Raw genomic sequence first — 9068 nt, forward strand, 5'->3', positions numbered from 1 at the left:
AAGCCTGAGTAGACTGATAAATCAATGTGATCAGTTATTAATCTCAGTGTTACTGAGCTCTGCTAAAGTCTGAGTGGACTGATAAATCAATGTGATCGGTTATTAATCTCAGCGTTACTGAGCTCTGCTAAAGCCTGAGTAGACTGATAAATCAATGTGATCAGTTATTAATCTCAGCGTTACTGAGCTCTGCTAAAGCCTGAGTAGACTGATAAATCAATGTGATCAGTTATTAATCTCAGCGTTACTGAGCTCTGCTAAAGCCTGAGTAGACTGATAAATCAATGTGATCAGTTATTAATCTCAGCGTTACTGAGCTCTGCTAAAGCCTGAGTAGACTGATAAATCAATGTGATCAGTTATTAATCTCAGTGTTACTGAGCTCTGCTAAAGCCTGAGTAGACTGATAAATCAATGTGATCGGTTATTAATCTCAGTGTTACTGAGCTCTGCTAAAGCCTGAGTAGACTGATAAATCAATGTGATCGGTTATTAATCTCAGTGTTACTGAGCTCTGCTAAAGCCTGAGTGGACTGATAAATCAATGTGATCGGTTATTAATCTCAGCGTTACTGAGCTCTGCTAAAGCCTGAGTAGACTGATAAATCAATGTGATCGGTTATTAATCTCAGCGTTACTGAGCTCTGCTAAAGCCTGAGTAGACTGATAAATCAATGTGATCAGTTATTAATCTCAGTGTTACTGAGCTCTGCTAAAGCCTGAGTAGACTGATAAATCAATGTGATCAGTTATTAATCTCAGTGTTACTGAGCTCTGCTAAAGCCTGAGTAGACTGATAAATCAATGTGATCAGTTATTAATCTCAGCGATACTGAGCTCTGCTAAAGCCTGAGTAGACTGATAAATCAATGTGATCGGTTATTAATCTCAGTGTTACTGAGCTCTGCTAAAGCCTGAGTAGACTGATAAATCAATGTGATCGGTTATTAATCTCAGCGTTACTGAGCTCTGCTAAAGCCTGAGTAGACTGATAAATCAATGTGATCGGTTATTAATCTCAGCGTTACTGAGCTCTGCTAAAGCCTGAGTAGACTGATAAATCAATGTGATCAGTTATTAATCACAGTGTTACTGAGCTCTGCTAAAGCCTGAGTAGACTGATAAATCAATGTGATCGGTTATTAATCTCAGCGTTACTGAGCTCTGCTAAAGTCTGAGTAGACTGATAAATCAATGTGATCGGTTATTAATCTCAGCGTTACTGAGCTCTGCTAAAGTCTGAGTAGACTGATAAATCAATGTGATCAGTTATTAATCTCAGCGTTACTGAGCTCTGCTAAAGCCTGAGTAGACTGATAAATCAATGTGATCGGTTATTAATCTCAGTGTTACTGAGCTCTGCTAAAGCCTGAGTAGACTGATAAATCAATGTGATCGGTTATTAATCTCAGTGTTACTGAGCTCTGCTAAAGCCTGAGTAGACTGATAAATCAATGTGATGAGTCAGTTATTAATTATCGTGGTTAAATAACTTTTTCAGCATCAGACACAATGGAAATAAGAACATTTGGAACTTTATTTTATTGATGAGTAAATTTTTCATGAAGTGCATTGAGAGAATAATTCTATTATATAATCATTTATATTTATGGGTGCAGGGAGGGGTTGTGCGAACTGTGACTTTAATGCTGGAATGTTCTGGCTCATGCAGAGTGGAGACGGTAATGATTCTCCGTTCCGGCCAGCGCAGTTGAACGAATGACTGACGAGCTTGTTGGTCACTCAGACTGAAACGTGAGCAGGGCTCTGTGCCTTAACCCTTAAAGCGGTTCAGACGAACATGATTGTTATTCTCATGGCGCTGTGACCCACCTGAAAGCAGATAGCGGGGGGCTCCATGTGAAATGATTTGAAAGGGGGTTCACATCCATTTGCTTATCTATATTGGGGGAAGTAAAGCATGCCGTCCAGCTTTGATTAGCGCTGAAATCACATTTGTTCTCTTTCAGACCTGAAGATCCTTTTTGTTGGGTGATGAAAAGCGGGAGATGACTTGGTTCACTGTGGGGACCTGTGGGCGCTGCAAGTGCGCTAGAATATGAGCCCAGAATATTTTCTGAATTGTACACAATATGCAACATTATTAGACTTAATTATTAGACCACCCATGTCCAACAAATAAGGCCAGTCTGATGTTGAAGAATACCACAGAGCTTGTTCTAGTTGGTCTAATGTGATGAAATGTCGTATATTTATACGTTGGATGATCCGCTAGCAGTGCCATTAATAATGTTTAAAAATAAAAAAAGGAAAAAGTAAAAGTAAAAAATAATTTTCACCCTTTAATTAACTATCAAACTTGTATTTTCTATGATTATAGCAGCACAGAGCGGCATATACTCTCAAAGCCACAGTCTGCCAATCAATGAGGTCACATTTCATGATAATAAACAATAATCCTTCACCACTTTTCAAAATGCTTTATAAGCAGCTGATAAAGTTTAGCAGTAATTGAAAAAACTTGTAAGGCAGGCGGATCAAATTGAAAAGATAAATGCTATAAGAGTTTTACTGAAGCTCCGAGTTAAAGAGCTGCGTTTTTTCCCCACTTTGTTCTATAAAACTTCATAGTAATAATGTTTGCTGTCCGGTGTCGACCAGAGGTGAACGGGTTCCTCCTAGGAGTCTTGGTTCCTCTCAAGGTTTCTTCCTCTTTAGGGAGTTTTTCCTTGCCACTGTTGCCACTGGCGACGCTCATGGGGGCTCGAACCCGGATTTTTCTTTTCTTTCTTTCTGTAAAACTGATTGTTCTGCAAAGCTGCTTTGTGACAACACCTGTTGTAAAAGTGCTGTATAAATAAACTTTGCTTGCGTTTTCAGATGTTTATTGAAAGTGAGCTCTGAGCTCGACTGGCTAATAAAAGCTGAACTGAGCTCCACAGTTTAGAAGCAGAGGAACTGAACGAGTCTCTCCCTGGTTTCTCTGTTTTACTGAAGGTGTTTGAAGGTCAGAATCTGCAGATCTGAGATCATAAACAGACACACATTCAGGAGCTTTTAGGTCATTTAGAGCTTTAAAGACCAGCAGCAGAGCTTTAAACTCTCTGTAACAGATCCAGGCGGTCAGCGCAGTGGGTAGACGGGGTGATGTGAGCTCTCTGTGTCGGTGCTGTGAGGATCCGTGCTGGGTTCTGCATGGGTTCTAGAGGATGGGCCGTTTTCTCCAGTAAGAGGACCATTACAGTGATCAACTCTGCTGAACAAACGCAGCTACGAGTTTCTCTGCGTCGCTCTGAGAGAGAAAAGGATGAACTTCAGTGACTTTCTCGCATGATAAAAACCTACTTTAGTGACTGTGTCTGCGTCTAAGATCACACACAGGTCTCCTACTTCAGGTTTGGTGTGTGAAGTTAAAGAGCCAAGCTTCTCACAAAACAGCCTTCTTTGAGTTCGTTTACACCTGGTCACTTCTTGAGTCTTTAGCATCAGGATTATATCTGGATGAGGCCGCATAGAAACACAGCCAGGACGCATTTAAAACAGATACAAATCAGACCACATCAGGAGTTTTGAAACACCTCAGTGTCGCTGCTGGACTGAGAATAGTCCACCGACCAAAAATATCCAGCCAACAGCGTCCTGTGGGCAGCGTCCTGTGGGCAGCGTCCTGTGGGCAGCGTCCTGTGACCACTGATGAAGGACCAGAGGACGAAACTGTGCAGCAGCAGATGAGCTGTTGTCTCTGACTTTACATCTACAAGGTGGACCGACGAGGTAGGAGTGTCTAATAGAGTGGACAGTGAGTGGACACAGTGTTTAAAACCTCCAGCAGCACTGCTGTGTCTGATCCACTCAAACCAGCACAACACACACTCACACACCACCACCATATCAGTGTTACTGCAGTGCTGAGAATGACCCACCACCCAAACAGTACCTGCTCTGTGAGGGTCCATGGGGGTCCTGACCACTGAAGAACAGGGTAACAGAGTATCAGAGAAACAGATGGACTACAGTCTGTAACTGTAGAACTACAGAGTGCAGCTATACAGTAAGTGGAGCTGATAAAGTGGACAGTGAGCGCAGAAACAAGCAGGTGGTCAGAACGTTACGCCTGATCTGTGTATATTTACCATTTAAGTTCCCTGAGACTTCAATAACAGCTTTATAAAGGGCGTTATAATGTCCACCTACACTGAAATGCTACCATAAACTCTTCCATGCTATGAATGCAGCATAAGCCTTTAGCTAAGCTAAGCTAAGCTAAGCTAAGCTATACCTGCTAACAGAAGGCAGGCTGAATCCAAGCGAGCGTGACATGGCCCCTCATCAGCAGTAAACCCCTAATGTAATTGCTCCTGTGGACGCCTATTACAGCACTGTGGGTAATGTGAGGCCCTTGAGGTTTTGCCCAGTTTTAAACATTCCACATTCCTGCTCTCAGCCCTCCGAGCACGCTCGCCGACTTTGTGTATGTGCGTCTATTCACTGCTCCTCTCTGAATAGACAGACTGATAGACCGGGCTGAATGTTCCGGAAAGAATGTGACAGAACGCACAGCACTAGCAGCTCAAGGCCGACGTCTTCGCGCTCGTTCCTTCGTGAATATTTCGTGGGCTCTAATGAGGCCCGAAACATTTGCCGGTGGAAATAGCTTCGCCAAGGTCTGCCAGCCGAGGCTCTCGCTTTCTAAAGCCCTGCTTCTGTCTGTATGTTCCTCTCAGGATCTTTTATTTATTTGCTCATCCTTAACCAACTTTAAAAAAAAAGTTTTAGAAGGGCTTCAGCTTATTTCCACTTTTTAAATAACATCAAAACTTTGTAACAATATATATGGGATTTTTTTCCTACCAACACAGGCAACTCGACAACTTAGACAAGCGCTCAAGCATGAACATTTCGATGAAAAGGCTAGAGGAGGTGTAGGGGGCGACATGGCTTCTACTGATGCACTGAAACCACTTCTCATGCAGAAGGAATGTTGAATGTTCTCCAAAGAATGATGTCAATTAACAGCACAGTCCTGTTATTTGTTTTAGCACCGATGTGAGTTAAGGACACAAAGTATTCACCTGTTTTGAGAATATTTTAAAGAGAAATTTTTACGATGGTGGAAATAAAAGAAAATAAAAGGCACGTGGAAGATGGTTTCCACTCGGTGTGTTGAGAATTTTTTTCAGTACTTTCACTTATAATGGGAAAACAACAACTTCTCCCAAAAAGTTTTGAATGACTTTTTTTCGGTTTTCCCGAATTCTGGTTTATTATCTCTAGAATTTGACCAATTATGTCAAAATTCTGACACACGGGCTTATTTTCTTGAAATATTCACTTATTAGCTTAAGAAAATTTTAACTTGTACTGTAAGCATTTTCTTAAAGCATTTTCTTAAATGCATAAAGCAATTTCTGAGAAATGAATGAACATTTTTGACGTTCTCTGCTTTGTCAGTTATACGGTGAAAGAGTGACGCGTTACCGATGGCGCGATGGGTGGGTGTGGACTGGTGGTGAAATCACTGTGTATCTTTGCTGTTTTTTTGTCTATTCATCCTGAGCTGGTGCCTGTCGTCTCGTGCTTCTCCGGTCTCCTGGGGCTGGGTGGTGCTAGTTCCTCCTCTTCTCTGTCCTCAAACTTCGCCCAGTGATCTTTTCCTCCATCCCGTGGGGCTTGCGGCTCCTTTCCTGTCCCATTGACCCAGCGGAAGGACAAAAAAACTCGATATCGGAGCGCGCGAGGCCTTCCGCTTTTTCATATTCCTTCAATTGTTCGCCTGTAACCAATAGGGGACATAACAAGGAGAGTGGTGTTAACTCCCTGCTGGGATAAAAACCGACACTGCTCCATCTAAAGCGGCTGGGGCGGGGGTGTGGGGGTTGGGGGGCGTGGGTGGATGGTCACATCAAAGCCGAGGGGGGCTAATCTTAATCTTATGGCTTCGGGTTTGAATTACTGAGAGTATCAAAGCATATATTGGGCATTAGAGAATCAATCAATCATTAAAACGTCTGTGCGGCGATGGTGTCTACCAGAAAGCTTCATTACAGACAAACAAAGAGGCGATGAAGAAGCTGTTACCTTTTCAAAGTGGCTGTTTTGTTCTGCGTTCTCATTACAGCCTGTTTTGTATGATCATTTCAGAGTAAAAGTAAATCAAAGAGCTTCTCGGCTAAAAGAAAACAGTTACAGAGACAACCACTTGTAATCATACAATGCGTAATTGCACGGGCGAAATGTGATGGCTGCGCTTGTTGTCGTGGAGGAAAAATGTGGTTTGATTAATTTGCTGCACTTCTACAGCAGCCCTGGCTTTGATAAGGGCCAAAGAAGTGGGAGAAAACTTAAACGCACATGCCGCTTAAGTCCAAAGCAGTGATTTCGGCTCTCTATCTCCGCCGGGCTAGTGCTGCCTGGCAGCCGTGGACGCTTAAGAGGAGGTTAGCTCGTGCAATAAAATTAGTTTTATGTATGGGACATTAATCCTCCTACCAGCGAGAAAGCATTGCTTTCTGACAAGCTCCTTTTAAAAAAAGTTGACACCAACAAGGAATTTTGAATTCTGTCCAATTGAGATAAGGCCTGTGGAGCCGAGGGGCTGCCGCACCTGCCAAAAACTGGGGGGTGGAGGAGACGGACGAGCTTACAAGTGTTCGTCAATGAAAGTCTACTCCAAAACTGACACTAAATCCAATTCACCGCAGCGAAACAAAGGAAAACGGCCAAGCAAACGAGCAGCCGCGCGCGCCGAAGTGACATAAGCCCACAGCTGTGACGGCCTCGTGGTAAACATATAAAAACCAGAGATTCAGACGAGCGCAGGATTATTTAAACGCTCTTAATGCTGACCTTTATGATCTAACCTTCATTAGGCCTCCTCCGCTGTGCGCCTCAGGGCACGCTCGCTAAAGAAAGGTGTCACCTGGCTGATCACTCACGCAGATACAGAGAAGAAAAGCAGCTCTGCTGCCTCTCGCCGAGCTTTGGGCAGAAAGTGGCGACAGCTTGTATGTGTGTAACTGTTCAAAACGTATGTCGGATGTTTTAGACTTCTCTGATGAATTAGCTTAGAATTGGCTTAAGCTAGAAGCACAACATACAGGGCCATGACTAAAAATCTCAGTGAGGTTTAGCAGATCAAGAGTGTCTCTTTTTGCCCAGGGTCTGGACTTTTATAAGTAACTCTAATATTATCTACACTATCGCGCTAATAACTGTCTGTATTCTGCAGGGAGATTCACTCGAAAGAGGCCCCGAATATTCTGTAATAACTGTCAGTAGAACAAAACTACATGGGACCTTAAATGGAGCTTCGAAATGTGCCTGGCGGAAAACGGAGATCACTTCCAGCATCACGTGTAATGCAATCGATTACACACGTCATGTAGCCTATTTTTTTTTCTTTCAGATTCCTTCATCCTAACAGCAGTTAAGTAAAACCTTTTTAATCCCACCTCCACATTAACCCATCCGTGAAGTGAAACACCACATACACACTAGTGAATACACACACATATTGGGGGGCAGTGAGCACACTTGCCCGGAGCGGTGGGCAGCCCAATCCACGGTGCCTGGGGAGCAGTTGGGGGTTAGGTGTCTTGCTCAAGGACACCTCAGTTAGGGACTGTCAGCCTTCCCTAACCTCCATCCCACGACTGCCCCGCATCATCTCTTTCTTTCAAACAGTTTGAGGAGGTGCACCGTTCCTGGAGGCTGCATGGTCGATGCGTGGAGTGGACGGAGCAAGCCCCTCTTCTGTCTCCCTGTTCTAAAAATCTTTATTTATTTAATATGTAATCCTGATATAGAGGACGTATAAGATATTAAACTGATAAGAACAGATGTTGCATTTGATCTTAGCCAAAAGGCCGAGAAGCGATTACAACAGAATATCCAGGGGCTCTTTTGAGTGAATCTCCCTGTACACACACACACACACACACACACACACACACACACACACACACACACACAGACACCCCTTCTAAGCCACTTCTCCTGGGTCACGGGAGGTGCTGGAGCCTATCCCAGCGTTCATCGCGTGGAAACATACACCCTGGACAGGTCGCCAGTCCGTCGCAGGGCAGACACATTCACGCACACCTAGGGGCAGTTTAGCATGTCCAGTCATCCTGACTGCATGTCTTTGGACTGTGGGAGGAAACCCAAGCAGATACAGGGAGAACATGCAGATTCCACACAGAAAGGACCCTGGTCGCCCAGCCGGGGACTCGAACCCAGACCCTCATTGCTATGACGTGACAACTCTACCCACCGCATCCCCTGAATCTCCCTGTAATATCCTCAAAAAGGGTCCAAACGTACAGATGGCTTTGGCTTCGCTGGGGCTCAAACTCACAACCTCCCGTCAGTAACGGCTTAGACCACTGCACCACACAGGAACTCTGTGTTGAGCTCAAATTCATTTTAGTTAATCTAACCGGGATGCAGATCTAGAAACAGCAGTTGGGAGAATTTTAGATTCAACTAAGAAGTTTGAGTTGGCAAGAAAAGCCATGTAATCAGTTACTAAATAACTTTAACATGGATGATCCTACTTGTTCAAAGTCAAAGCTTAGAACATATTTGAGACTTTTAACTGAATTCTGAAAGTTTCATTTAGTGTCTGCTAAAACTACGGCACCCCGTAGGTGACATCCTGTATAAATAAAAATAATGTGTGGCCATGACTTGGTAAGACATGGGAAGAAGATAATTAAGTCTTGGCCACAATTTAGACAAGCATTGGATTAAGATCCTAATGCATGGCCATGACTTAATAAGGCGTGGGAATAAGATCCGAATGCATGGCCACGAGTGAGTAAGGCATGATCTCATTTCCACGACTTACTAAGTTGTGCCACGCACAGGGTCTGATATGATTGGCTTATGACTTATAAGGTCTGATATGATTGGCTTATGACTTATGAGGTCTGATATGATTGGGTTTCAACTTACAAGGTCTGATATGATTGGCTTATGACTTATGAGGTCTGATATGATTAGCTTATGACTTATGAGGTCTGATATGATTGGCTTATGACTTACAAGGTCTGATATGATTGGCTTATGACTTATGAGGTCTGATATGATTAGCTTATGACTTATGA

General features: G+C 43.4%; 1 non-coding gene across 1 annotated transcript; it reads right to left on the minus strand.

The window, feature by feature from the left end:
* Window positions 1-7648: 7648 nt before the first annotated feature.
* On the minus strand, window positions 7649-7838 carry LOC119265291. The gene has a single exon (XR_005131567.1). It is a non-coding gene; the product is annotated as a U2 spliceosomal RNA (small nuclear RNA).
* Between the last annotated feature and the right edge of the window lie 1230 nt (window positions 7839-9068).

Source organism: Pygocentrus nattereri, chromosome 15 (assembly GCF_015220715.1).
Source record: "Pygocentrus nattereri isolate fPygNat1 chromosome 15, fPygNat1.pri, whole genome shotgun sequence".
Classification (NCBI taxonomy): Eukaryota; Metazoa; Chordata; class Actinopteri; order Characiformes; family Serrasalmidae; genus Pygocentrus; species Pygocentrus nattereri.